This window comes from Symsagittifera roscoffensis, chromosome 9, assembly GCF_963678635.1.
Source record: "Symsagittifera roscoffensis chromosome 9, txSymRosc1.1, whole genome shotgun sequence".
Taxonomy (NCBI): Eukaryota; Metazoa; Xenacoelomorpha; order Acoela; family Convolutidae; genus Symsagittifera; species Symsagittifera roscoffensis.
Window position 1 is genome coordinate 25,487,215 of NC_087070.1, and position 14,869 is coordinate 25,502,083.

A 14,869-nucleotide genomic window follows, 5' to 3' on the forward strand; every position below is an offset into this window, starting at 1 on the left:
TTAGTAAGAAGATAAAATATCGATGAACAAAATAAGATAAACGCAACCTCCCCTCATAGGTATATTTCCTTAAGCTGTTCGATTCGTTTATATAATCTAATAACACTGTGCTTTGTATTTAACCAACTATTTAATTCATACATTTTTCTAACTTTTGTTTCTACTCTAACTTTTTTCAAGACAACTTGACGATCTAAGGTGAGACTTATAATTTAGGATAAAAGTGGTAAACAATCAACGAGCAATGAACGCTTAGTAAAACTGGTGCGATCGCAGCAGAGAACTACTCCTTAAGAAATTCCTTTTCCAACAAACTCGAAACAGCTTTTGAAATTCAAAAAAAAATATTAATATTAGAATCTGTGAGTATTTGTCAGATTAGTTTCCAACCTCAAAAAGCCACGAGACAATGGGTGTCTTTCGATAGAACAACAATTTCATTGTCTTCTAATTGACAGACATTCCTAGTAGGGTTCTTGCGATAAGTATCCCCTGCGCTAACAGTCACCCACGATATTCCTCCACCTCGAGGTCTATTATACGGATTTCTAACTGACATTAGCTCATGAATCTAACTATAATCTATTATTATAATAATATACAAAATTTCTGAAAGAATCGTTTTCTGCCTAAGTCCGATAGTAAGATATACCCGTTTTGTCCAGTAACTCACTGAATATATGCCGAAACTTCAGTTTAAAGTTATCATCACTAAAATTAACGAAGTCCTGTATTAAGCTAAAGTGCTCAAAAAAACTTATTAAATATCTTCATTCCTTTTTTCGAGGGGGTTAAGTGGTCATATGTGCGATCAGAGAGTACCCTAAATTGTATGATAAATTGATTTTTTTGTCAGAATAAATCCAACCATTCACGCTTATTGCTATTTATTCTAAACCTTCACCATTTATCGAGGTTTATCCTCAATTTTACTTAGACCAAGTGGTCAAACCAAGTGGTCAAACTTTCTAAAACCAAGCAGAACATTTCAGATCTAGAAATCATAGTTTCAGCCTCAAAAACTTGGGTTTCCGCAAACAAATTTGTTCATAATTCTAATTTACAATAGACCAGCTATCAAAAACTAATTTTTTACTTTCATGCACTGAGTTTCAGAGAGTTTAAGGGTTTTAGGTTTGAGATTTCAAAAACTAGGTTTAAGATATCAAAAGATTCCTTTTTCTTAAAATTTTTTACATGTTTAAGCAAAAACGAAGTATACCATTACTTTTAGACAACTTTAAAATTTAAAAAAAACTTAACTTCACCTACCATAGTTTCAGGTTTCAGATTAAAGTTTCAGAAAATTTTTTTTTTTAATTTAAAAAAAATTGACAAAAAAAATAAAAGTTATGAGTCAGTAATAACCTGAAAAGGCATAAGATTATGTTGTTAATCATAACAAAAGCATCAATAAAATTTTACTTGAACAGAGTTTCAGGTTTCAGCTAAAGTTTCAGCGAACAAAAACTCAAAAAACTTGAAAAATTTTAGAAATTCTTTTTTCCAATTTTTGTTTTTATTTTCGTAATTTATTATTAAAAACCTTTGTTAATAATCAACAAATCCTAGGAGGTTTTCGTAAATATAAAACATACAAACCAAATAGAACAACTTAGGTTAAGAAAAGGAAACCAAACACCGTAAAAATTTATGTCAACACACTTTAAAATTGAAGTCAGTACAATAAATTTGAAAGTCAAATTAGGAAATAAAGTCTCTAACATCATATGGTATATCACTAACACTGGAAAAAATCATATTAGTATACTAGCAAAACACTTTAACGACATTAAACACGAATTGTACGTCTTTTTTCGACGATATACTCCAGAAATTGACACAATTCTTCAGCAAAGAAAAATACCAAATAATATAATTTATACACCGCAAGAACAATTAATTGCTTCACTCCCGATTGCTTTTTGATGTCATCATATACCCAAGCACAAAAATAATTGAATTTTAATCGTTTTTTATTAGAAACACAAATTTTTCCTCAACAAAATTTAAATAATAACAAGTTCATTACAAAAATTTAAATATTCCTTATATTGTTTGTCATCACCTAGATAAATATTTATAAATCAAAAATGATGTAGAAAGCTATGACCAACTTTTATCAGGTAAATACAACAGCATTTAAATCAAAACTAAAATTGAAAAATAAGTCCACAAAAATTATTTGGTATATCACCAATATCCAAAAGGATCAAATCACAATTTTGTCCAAACACCCACACAAAAATATTCACGAACTAACTATTCTCTCCCGCAGCAATAACCCAGAGATAACTTCTATCTTAAAAAAGCCTAAGCAGCCCCATAGCACCATTGATCTATCTAATAAAAATTTGTTTTAATTGAACCCGGCAAATCTCACTGTAATTTAAATACAATTATTTCAGTCCTTACAATTGATCAGTACACAACACATCCGAACCTTTTATATATTGTTAAGAAAAATTTGAGTGAATTAAACAAAAATGGCAAACGTAGTAGCATATCCAGATTTAGCTCTCGAAAAATTTACCGGATTAGATCCAAATAAAGATGCAAGAAATTTTCTTGTTATAGTAAAGAAAAAGATAGCATTTTCCCTAGGCACTAGACCAGCAGACGCAGGTGACGATCAGCACGCATATGATAACAGACAAAGAGCCTTAATTGGTTCAATATTAAGAGGTCCAGCCGCTCAATGGTATCAGGGATTAGCAGCAAATTTACCTTGGAACGAGATAAGAGATCAATTTATAGATAGATTAACTGATGATAAAGATAAGTATAGAAGACGAATAGAAGCAGAAAACAGAAAAAGACCACCTGATGAATTTTTTAAAAGCTACATACATTGATTAAGCACCGCAGTAGAACGTGGATGGCCTAATCCAACTTTTAATGATGATCAAAGAACAACGAAGAAAATGGAATTCTTTGTACGCGGCTTAAGCCCGCCAGGCTTAAAACAAAAGGCGCATCAATTCCTAATTGAGAATCCACCCGCAACATGGCAACAATTAAAAAATCATATTGCTACAAAAGACTTAAGTTCTGCAATAAGTAGTGAGTTTTTCGGAACAGCATCCAGTAGCATAGATAATAAATTGGAAATAGAGGGAATAAAGGATCAACTAAAAGAGTTAACAGGACTAATGAAGGATCATAAAATAAATGCCGCTGATAATCCACATGAGCATTAAAAACAAACAAAACAACCCAATGTTTTGCAACTGGTGTTGCATGTCAGGCCATACGATAAGACATTGCTTTAAATATAACGATCAACAGGGGCAAAATTATGACTCGCTTCAATTAAGAGAGAATTCAAACAGAGAACCATAACTATAGCAAGAGTAGGTCAAGAGTAGACAACAATTTCAATGACATAAATCCTCAACAAGAACTCAAGAATTTTTCAAACTTCAAGGAAAGTTCTCAATCGCGTGACAGGTCGAACAGTAAAAAACCCTTCAACGAAAATAATAATTATCATTCACCTCACCAGATCCACAACTTTAGAGATGATGACATTCCAGGAGAATATACCAATAATGAGTGTGAACTTGTTAATTTAAACTAGATCAGTCTCCGTCTGAACCAAAATACAATTATATATTAATTTATACCAACATCCCGTCGGAGACAAAAATAAAAATAACGGTCTGGAAACCCAATTTCTACTCGACACTGGAGCAACATGTTCGCTTATTAATTTTGACAGCTATGAACAATATTGTAAAACACAGCCTCTACAGCTGAATAAATCTAGATCAAAAACAGTTGCTGTTAATGGAGAAAAACATAAACTTATAGGTAAGACTAATTTTGACTCAACTTTTGGTACAAACACTGATAATCCGGTGAAAATTAAAGCATGAATTTCAGCCAAGGATGGATGCGATCTAATTATATTAGGAATGGATTTCATTTCTCACAACAATAAATCAATAAACGTTCCAATTTTGAACTAAGAATTTAAAAAATACCCAGATATAACAGTTCCTATCAGTATCATAAGAAGCAAAAGTTATCCATATCAAAGCTTTTATCAAAATGTACTTCTTGATAAAAATATAACTATTGCACCAAAATCATCCCGCGTAATTTCAGTTTATCCAGCAGGTATAGTTTTCAAAATAGGAACATCGTTTAGAATTGATAATTCCTTAAAACAAAAAGGCATTAATGCAAAAAGCACTTATTGTAGGAATGAAATTAAGTCAATACCTATCGAACTAAAAAAATTCCAGAGAATCAAAAGTAGAGTTAAACAAAGGGGTAATAGGCGAAACTTTTGAAAACATAGAAATAATATAAACTCATTTGTTCCTGCTTTAAGCTAATTATAAATGTGAAGTTTTCATTAAAGCTTTTATAACGCTTTAAGTTTGTGAAATTTACCTAAAGTTTTGTATACTGAGCAGTAAATCTAATTTAATCTTACTAAAATATAAGATTACGAGTATTATCCTACAAATATACTACAATGAATAGCGGTTCTGTACGACACCCGAAAGGATATGCCAAAAGACATGAACACGGATTTAATTCTTAACCGAGAACGAAAACAGTCAAGTACGCTAACAATTTTGGACAATCCACAAAATCAAATAAAGATAGAGGGATCGGAAACTAATGGCTCAGACAAAAAAAGTTTTTCGACTTCCAAATATTTGCAAAAAATTGCAAAAGGCCAGGAGTTTAAAATATTACAGTTTTACGAGCCTATAATAATTTCATTTTCAGGCGGTTTTATTAACTGAAAATTCAGTATTATACTTAAGGGAATGTCAAATTACCCTACGTATAATAACGAGAATTAGTAGAGTGAAACCTTTGATGAAAGACCTAGGCAATGTAAAATTGTAACAAACTCATTCTGCGAATTTAATTTGCACCATCGGATTCCTCTAAGGGCCCAAGTAGGGACCGATGACATTAATTATTAAGCTTCATAGTTTTCAAGTTACAAACGCAAACTAGAAGAAATTCATCAAAAAGGGAAAAATTATCTCTCATTTTTCAACAAATTGAGTACGTTGTTACAATTATTCATGATCCTAAAATGGGCAAACATAGTTTTTCGACCCGACCCGCCGCAGATTTATGACAGCATATGTTGGTGGCTTTATGTAGCCTTTCAATACCTATGGTACAAATATCTTTTAAACAACACAAATGATTGTTGTTGGCTGTATGCAGCCTTTGAGGCTCTTATGATTCACTCCTCAAAATTTTGGCCACATTACTAATTCGGTAGTTTAGAATCCACAACACGCAGGCATTTAAACCCTTAAAAACAACAAATTTTCAGAAGCAAAACTTTGAAAATTGGACCGCATCATCATTAGGATTGTTTACGTTAAATTTTTGCTTCAGGAAGTTCAGGACAACTTTTTAATACTAAAGATGTGAACATGGATTGATGCAGGGGATTGAAATCGAAGAAAATTAATACACTTATCTCATTGAATATTATATCAATATGAAATTGGTCTTTAACTTTCCTTTTCTTCGATATTTCATTTTCCTTTTATTCTAATTCATTTTTTTTTCTTATCAAAAAATGAAACGAAGTTTTCTGGTTATGACAAAACAATATCAAATTAAATATACTATTTGTTTATTCTTGTCTTACAATTTTTATAAATTTCTGTTGGTTTTTATTTCATTCTGGTAAATCCCAACCGAAGTTCATAGCTGTATAATTTGTTGAGGAACCCATGGTAAGCCTGTGAATGAACCCTGGTGGACATACATTTAAGATTAGGATTTAATTAATGCCCAAACTTCCAATTTTGCTTTGACTACATAAGTTTAATATCTGAGCTTATTTCAGTGTTTTAAGTTAATTTATTTTATTGTTAATAAACACCATGATCGTCTTTTTTCAATTGTTTTCCGTGGTGGGTTTGTGTGAAACCACAAGATTATATTTTCCATCTTTTATATATACAATTTTACACTTTTATAAATGTCCTTCATTATTCAAATTTGATAATAAGCCTTAGTTTTCGAATGTAATTCGGGATTTTGAATATTTTCTTATTTTATATTGATGTTTAGCAAAATGGAATATGACCCAACTTTGAATTGAAACTGCCGAAATGCTGACTCAGCACCCGAGGAGTTTAAAAGAAAATTGCCTCTCAGAAAGAAGCAACGTAAACCTGTAGTAGTACAATCCTTGTCAATTGACGATGGGTTAAATAAGAACCCTCGGAATTTCCCCAGTCTAAATCAAAGATTGGAACTGCAGAAGAACAGAGAAGCAAAATTGGATACTGAAAACCCTAGATTTATAACGAGTTTGAAGTATTCAATAAAGCAAAACTACATCAGATGAAAACTGCCATCGCTTATTGAAGTCGTCAACTCGACGACAATGGAAAAGGCGATGATGCCTGTCGAACTTATAGCCCAACAAGAATTGGTGATAAAGGAGGAAACCAACTTCTGGAAGCTGAAGAAGAGAGAAGAGAAAGGCTACATCCTGAAAGCAAGGGGAACGCAAGTTACTATCCCATTTGAGGGAATAACTGCCTTCCCAAACTATGTAAGACCCAAGCAGAAAGAGCAAGACGATATTCAAGAACTTACAGACGGGATGAGCAGACTGCGAATTAAAAATATAATAAAAAAAAAGAAAATCGTCAAGTTACAACAAAAACTCGAGGCTTCACAGAGGAAAACAGCGATCCTCAGGGCGTACAATGTGGAGCTAGAAGCAGGAAGGAAGCTCTAGACGAAATTTATAGCTCTACAGAACAAAAACCATATTTAAATTTGAGTCCATTAACTTATCTTATCTACATAACTATTTCATTTGATGTTCTTTTTAAATGTTATAACTAAAGTAATTAATCATTAAAGTTTTTAAGTTTTCACAATGGTTACGTTAAGAATCGAACATCTTAATTTTCTTTAGAAAAGGGTGAGTTGTAGTATTGAAAATACTTCACAGACAAAAAACCATTGTCTTAATTGTTTATTTAACGACCCAATTATAAATTGGAGCGTGCCATTTAAATTCAAGCCTCTTTTCACTAAATCAAATATTGACTGTTTACTCTTATTAGGACTATAAAATTTTGTTTCGAAAATCTACTACTTTTTAACTACTTGTCCAATTTTTCTCATTTTTTCATGCTCACTATTTTAAAAGGGTGGCGATTATTAACACGTCCCTTTTAACTTTAACTTGAAACAAAATAGATAAATATTTAGCAGTCTCGCCGGCTGCACTGAAATTCTTCTTGCTTTCATTAAGCAGAGATGCACCTGCAATATGATGCATCAGAGAGAGTAATAAGAATTTTTAATCAGACAAAACTGAAGGCTGCGATTTTAATCAAAGAGGACTAATAATTTAAAGATAATTGATTTGAAAAAATCAAATAAAATTGAGTTGAAAATTCCCTTATAAGAAAGGGAGAAGAAAAGAGCAGGTGAAAAAACTGAATAATTAAAGATTGAATCAGCCGCCGGTTTATGCTTACAATAAAACCGAAAGCCCATACCAATATAACCATAGCGCAGAACCGAATTGCCCTTTCACCCTTCTTCGAGGGCATTGCGGAAGAAAGCGAGTGGGCAAACTCACAGTTGACAAATACCCCAACTTATAGCAGCGAAAACAGCGAAAGCTGGTAATCATCCGGGTCCCAGATTGGTGCTTTCTTCAAGAAAGCTATACGGAGGAAGAGCTTCAAGAAGAAAGCGCAGCTACTGTTCAAGAGACCCTCCGCCTATCAACAATTCATTCATTCTAACAGAAGCGTCTGTTAGTTCTAGTCAGAAAAAAAGGAGAAAACTTGATAAAACTGATCAATAAAATTTTTTCACTTGAAAATGTCGGCTAAATTGCCTTGTTACTTGGAATTACGGCTGTACATTTGTAAATGTAAATTATTCAGCAACATTGTTTTAAGTTAAATAGACCGGCGCAAAAGAGACTGGTAATTGCAACTTACTCTTGAAGCAGGAGCGAAGGATTGCGTATATAGTTTCCCAAAGTAAGATAATAAAAAGGCTAAAAGAATCAAAATGGTATACGTTGAAAATAAAGGAGAGTTGGAAATAAGTTTGAAAATAAAATAAGAAAAAGAAACGAACAATAATTAACAAAATTTTTTAAAAGGAAATATGAATGGTACTTTATTTAAACTCATATTTATATGCACGAAAAGGATTAGCTTGTAGATAAAAATAAGCGAGAAAACCGCAGCCGGATATACCCATACTTATTTAGTGGTGGGAAGTTTGGACGAGATTAGATTTAACCACCGCGCGAGAATAAATAACAAATTATTTTGTCCGTCGGGTGTCCTAAGAGAGGGTTCCTTTTTTTTTTGGGCAGGGTCATCGGGGTCTTTACAAAAGATGGGTCCTTTTGGACCCTACATTTGGTAGGACCCCAAAGACACCCCCTGTCGAAAAGACACCCCCCCCCCCTAGGACACACGGCGGATTACAATACTACTTACATCAAGAGTTCAATTTGAGGATCTGAGCTCATCGTTGCTTACCAGCAATCATCGAAATGCAGACTTTTTATCTTCGCCGACATCACAGAGCTTGCACTAGCATCAATCTCCTGCTTCAGTATCAACTAAGACGACTGAGTGGAACCTATTTGCGTCATTGGAAGAGGTGCAAGAAGAACCCCTCAAAAGCATGACGAACTCTAATTTATAGCAAACAAACGGGAAAGAGGGCACAGCTATTCTACGCTGGTTCAGGTCGCCCAATCATTTCCATCAAAAATTCATCCCAATGCTTTACCATTTCGCATCCTTCGACATCGCAGTAAAATTAGAGGTACTTTACGACCAATGGAGAATCCTACAGAAGACCGAACCCGTAGACACAAATATGCTACTTGAAAACAGCCTCCCAATGGAGCAAAAGACCAAACGTTTCGGAATGATTGTTGTCAGAATGGCCCGTTTGTCTTTCAATCAAAACCTCAGCCGACATCGGCATTGATCGACCACAGCCGACTCAAAAATTGGAATTTTAAAAACGACATTGTATTTCCATCCCAATGTAAGCAATCTGAAAACAGAAGAGCGAAGCCATCTCGCAATTCAGGAAAGATTCAATGCATTTCAACCTGGTGAAAAAAGATGCCATCCGAAAAAGTGTTATCCGAAAAACTGTTTCTTCAAAAGCATTTCAGCGTTCAAAAAAACGTCGGTACCCGGCAGCATCAACTTAAGTTGTTTTGCAAATTTTTAGACTAACATGGATTTCTTCCACATAAAAGATTACTCAACAAAGCAACCTTTCTATGTCTGTAACCACTACCTTGTGCCCATAGACGCAGAGCAGCACTTCATTCGTCTTCTCTTTCAGCTCATAAATGACAGCAATGAACATGGTGGAAATGCTCGGCTATAATAAATCGCACCCGAAAACAGTGAGCTCGAAAATCATCTCGTCAACTTCAGGATTCAAACCAGTTCACAAACAAGATTCAACTGCTTGTTTTGGTTGAAATAATTTCAAAATTCTCGCCTCTCCACGATAGGGACAGATCAGTAAAAATCTTGATGAATCCTTTTTACTCTTTGATGAATCACTCTTCCTCACTCATAAGACGCCGTGTACATCCGCCCGAGAATCTGAAGCAGTCATGAATTCTCAATATCTGACATTGTTTCATCTGGCTCGAAGGAACCCAAAAACTCTCACGCCTCAGATGAGCATCAGTGAATTTGTCACCTGCTGTTATTTTTCAGCCATGATGTATTACAGTTTTGACACCTTGAAAACAAGCTCAACAAGCTGACACTCATTCGAAGACGAAAATGGACTGACCCTGTCGGCAACTTACATACAACGTAGCCTAGTCTGAGTTCTAGAAACCTCACGCCGGAGACATGATAGTCAAAAAAGAAAACCTGGCATTCAATGCTTCGACGGTGTTACGCGTCGGATCCGGCTAATCAGCTCAATGTTCTGTTCATTTTTCGTTGAATAATTCACTTTTTGCTCCTGTAAAACAGCCATATATTCTAAAGGTACAAATAGATATATGAGTTTCCTTCGAACTTTGTTGTCAAAGCTATTATCTAATGCTTTTGACGCCCTTTAAAAGATTATTTGGTATTTGTCTAACTAGTTTGCCTCAGCTCAATTGGCAAAACTGGCAAAACAGTTTCTTTTCATTACCTTAGAAGATCTTGGAAAACCAATATGGTTTACCTAAAATGTTCCCGAAAATTCAGCCGCTAGTTAATTACCCGACTGAAAAGACAGATAGACAAAAGGCTGGTAGTCGATGCGTTCAAAAGCTGCCAAAAAGGTAATAAAGTCAAAAAATCAATCTTAAGTGACTATACAACTACATATTATGATAAAGTTATTGATAGAAGATGTCTTCTTTCTTTTTTCTTTCAGCAAACGTTACACCCTTCGTATAGGGGCATGGAAATGCCGACAACAGAGACAATCCAGTTGTAAAAGTGTGGCACTCGTGCAAAATAACTTCCGTCATCGCATTTGGGCGACTCCTTTGATCTCCACTTTGTGCCAAAATGGGTTGCCACTCCGTATAAACAGTAGGCTTTCTGACTTCGCGTAGTATCGTACTGGTAAAGCAGCTGCCCATCTTCGTAGTGTTTTTTTTTTAAAATAATAATTGAACAAAGTAGTCACTACTTACGATTTAAACAAAAGTTTGCAGCGATTGAAAAAGTTCCAAGAAACTGAAAAGATCAAAATTTACTTTAACAAAATTATAGGTTTAAAAATCTGTTCAATTTTTGACGCTCTTTGCAAGCTTAATACTCATTGAATCTTTTTTGTAAAACAATTTCTTGGAGTTTTGCTCTTTTAACGAATTTGAGTTCATCAAGAATCTGTAGATTTTTCTTCATTTTTTCTGTGAAGATTGAAAAAAACATAGTTCTGGAATTCTGGAAACCAGTTTAACGCCAGCTTGATTCTTAATTATCATTTGGGGGACTTGGGCAGCAGCCGATGCCTGGAAGGTGAAGAGTGGGTTCCCCTCATCCCCTGAACAGATGTTGGTTCCAGGAGTCGTTCGAGTAGTACACACCATGTCCTCTCGGCACCTTCGCCGTCTCTCGGTCACGAATGGCGAGAAAGGTCGACTGAGTTGAGCGAAATGTTACAATAAGTTTATTATTTACTATCAGTTAAACGTGAACTCTTGTTCAAAGTATGCTGATACAAAACTAACTTGTCCGGCTTTTTTTTAGCTCTATCAAATCAAGGTTTCTAGCTCTCATTAAACACTAAAAAAAGGCCCTATTTTGTGTAGTGTTTCTGCGCCGCAGGCAAACTTAAGAAAAAAGGTGAAATAATTAGGTGTTGGGCATGTTGTGATCCACACAGATTTCGCGAGACAGGTCATTATGGAAATTCAAATAGAAACTTAGAGTTAACTTTTCAGGCTGAACCATTTGATATTGGACATTGGGCGAATTCTAGTGGTTGGTCCTGAGAAGAAAAACTAGCTTCATTTGAACCTATTTTAATTGCAATTAGTTTGATGCCAAAATTATTTTGAGGCTGGTTATTTTGCTGAAACTCAATTTAATTTTTTTTACCTATTAAAAACCTACAATTTTAAGTTTTGGTTGGTTAAATTGCTCAATGTAACCAATATTGGCAATAGCCGAATAACAAAACAAGAGTGTAACGAAAGTCTGTAAAGGCTCGATTGAGTTTTTGATTCAATTACTTCAAGTGCTGATTTAAAAAAGCCAGACAAAACACATTAAACTGGAAACTAAATACGCGTTTCTCTCAAAATGGGGTGATTTTAAGTAAAAAAAGGAAGAAGAGCATTCTTGCTCAGAGTTTAAGCAAAATTAATGTGGTACAATTTGTTTTGCGAAACTCAGACCTAACAGTTTACGCCAAAAATGGATCAGTCACTGAAAAATTACGGCAAAACTACGTGGTCGATGACTGACTTTATTATATCAAATTAGCCTCTCACATAGCCCAACAAACAAGGATGTAATTACTCTCAAAAAATGCGTTTTCAAGGATGTATTTACTCTCAAAAAAATGTTTTTAACTAAAAATTGGTGTTTCGCAAGATAAATCGACAGTAGTATATATGTGAGGTGATCAGGAGGAAGAGGGGGGTGGGGGGGGGGGGGGGGTGGGAGGGAGTGGTGGGAAATCTTTTTGTTTCAAGATAAGGAACATAACATCAGGTGTCCCAGCTATGTAAAAACATTGGGTATAGGTTCTACAATGTATTAAGATAGTGAATAAGACAGGTAGGGTTTCATGGTTTGTTTAAGAAAAACGCTTTTTTTGGATTTTCTCTAGTTTTTTGCAAAAATCTCAGCGCGCGTTATCGAGTTGTCAAATTACAATGCTTAGTTACGTGTAGATTGGGCATGAAAGTACTATGTTTTTTTTGTTTCACGGTAGGTCAATGGTAAAAGTTTTTGCGTAAAGTTAGACTCAGTATCTGTCCAAAACTTGTATTTTTTTACGCTCTGTATCTACTATGCTACTACTTTTCTGTCCTAGTGTGATATCTATAGTGAACAAAATTAGTTCAAAAAATCAATTTGAATATTATTTTTGAAATTTTTGTGGAAATTTTATGATTCGAGCCTAACTTCGATTTTTCTAAAAGATTGATCAAAATTCGTTTGAAAGAGACAAAGTTAAAATCCTTATTTATATAATCAAAACTAAATAAGTCAAGTGTCATTTCAATTGGAAAAACAATTCAATTAGTTGATGTTTCATAAAATTCATGTACTTCTTATTAAAAACTTTTAGCAAATTGATTTCCGTGGAGAGTTTGACGACAATTTATACTCAATTGTCAGAAATTAAAATTTTTTGAGAATTTTTTCATTTTTGTGTTAAATTTTGCCTTTCATTGTTTGTTTTTAATAATTTTACCGTTGTTCGAGTTTTTGATTAGATACATCAAATCAAGACACTTGATGTGTAATGGATAGGGAATTCGGCTAACTTCAATGTAAGTGGCCTGAAAACATCCAAAATTTCTTGTAATTTTTTTTAAAGTTAGCAATTGATAACAAAATTCTGATTTTTTCAACATAAATACCAATACTCGATAGATTTCATGTTGAATTTTTTCTTAAGCTATAACTTATAACCTGAATTGAAGCAAAGTGATCTCAAAATCTGTAAACTATTTTGAATTTCTTCTTTATTTTGTCGGAAAACTTCAACTTAGATCTTTCTTGGTTTCTCCTTGCTCTACTGTCTTCTCCTTGCTCTACTGTCTTCGATGAAAATTTCACACAAAAATTGATTTTATATCTAAAGCTGTATCATTTCGAAGATAGCTTACTATTCCTTTGCAAAGTTCGCACCAGAAACTAGCACCAGTTTGCACCAGTTTGCTAGGATGCTTCAGAAAACAATTGTTGAATCCAAATACTACCTGTTGTTGTTTTAACTCAAAACTCCTAATTTTGGCGTAAATTTCTAGTTCAGACTGAAGTATTTTTTTTGGAAATCTTCAATGTCTAAAAAAGTTTTCCAAACTTTCATTTTTCTTCAAAATAAACTATCAAAAATCCAGAAAAAAAAATTAGTTTTGATACATAAACCACTTGTTATCTGCTTGAAAACGTGTTAATTCATGAATACAATCACAGGGCGCTAAAATGAGAAGTTTTTGAAATAATAGCTAATCAAAACAAGTCAATTAGTCAATGTTTTTTATAATTATCTAATACATTTTTTAAGAAAAACTTAACAAACACATGTCTACTCATTAGCTTATTTCATATTTTTTACTGAAATCATAACACAACAGAATCCTCGTAAGCTTGCTGCCATTTCAGATATTACTGTAGATTAAAGAGAGTTTTGCTTCGATTTCCATTGAAAGTTTCGTAATAAATTAAAGTCGGTTGTTACTGGTCTTCTCGTCAATCAAAATTTTCAGACAAAAGCAACTTTCTCAGAATTGCACAGACTTCTAGATTTTTAAGACTAGTAAATTATCCTATGTGTTTTTGGTAATTTTCAAATTTATTTTTTCTTGGAGTGTTTTTGAAGACTGCTGAGTGTCTTTTCCATCATCACGTAGAATTTTATTGGGACCTTTAAAAAGCTTCTTTTTGACATGAATGTTCATTTCCTTGCTGCTATATGCATGAAAATTACATTTTGGACACTTCAAAACGCATCTTTATGTGTATAGTTTCCACCCTTTTCAAGGCATGCAACTCAAATTTATTTAGTGAAGGCATCTCAGTAAGTAAACAAAGAACTAAAAAGAGAACAAATGGGAGATCTAGAAAGTCCCAAAATTTTTTGCCGGAGGTTCACACTTACAATAAAGTGTTCCAATAATCAAAGGAAAATTAATAAACTTTGTTATGTTTAGACCGATTGTTCTAAAGGTATGGAAAATCAGAATAGAAATAATTCCATTGGTTAAAACTTAAAAAAATTAGTCAATCAGAAATGAGATTTACTTACTAGTGAACTTCAATCACTATCGATATGAACTAAAAAGAACCAAGTTTTATTCAAACGGTTTTGTTTTCCATTTTGATATTAAAATAGTCCAGTTTTACTCATAAAAAAATTTTTTCCTCATTTGATATCAACCATTCACAATTGAGTCATTCATGCTACGCAGGTTTTCAAAAATTTTTGATAGTTTTCATTTTTGTATTTATTCTATATTTGACTCCGAAGTGATGTAATTAAGTGAGATTTCATCCAGCATATATGTTTCACATTAAGGACATCATTCTTAGGACATCAGAAAACCGTTCAACCAATCAGAACTCTAGACGTAACTTTGAATGAAACATAACAATTATTTGAAAAATGTCAACAAAAATTTTTTGAATTTGCTCGAATTTCTCAACATAAA

At 33.5% G+C, this 14,869-nt stretch overlaps 1 protein-coding gene across 2 annotated transcripts in view; it reads left to right on the forward strand.

The window, feature by feature from the left end:
* Positions 1-753: 753 nt before the first annotated feature.
* LOC134854027 (ribosome-releasing factor 2, mitochondrial-like) overlaps positions 754-14,869 on the forward strand; it is a 456,739-nt gene continuing 442,623 nt past the window's right edge. For both annotated transcript variants that reach the window (XM_063870091.1, XM_063870093.1), the window contains exon 1: positions 754-766. The gene's annotated coding sequence lies outside the window, so the exon portion shown is untranslated. The remainder of the gene's footprint in view (positions 767-14,869) is intronic.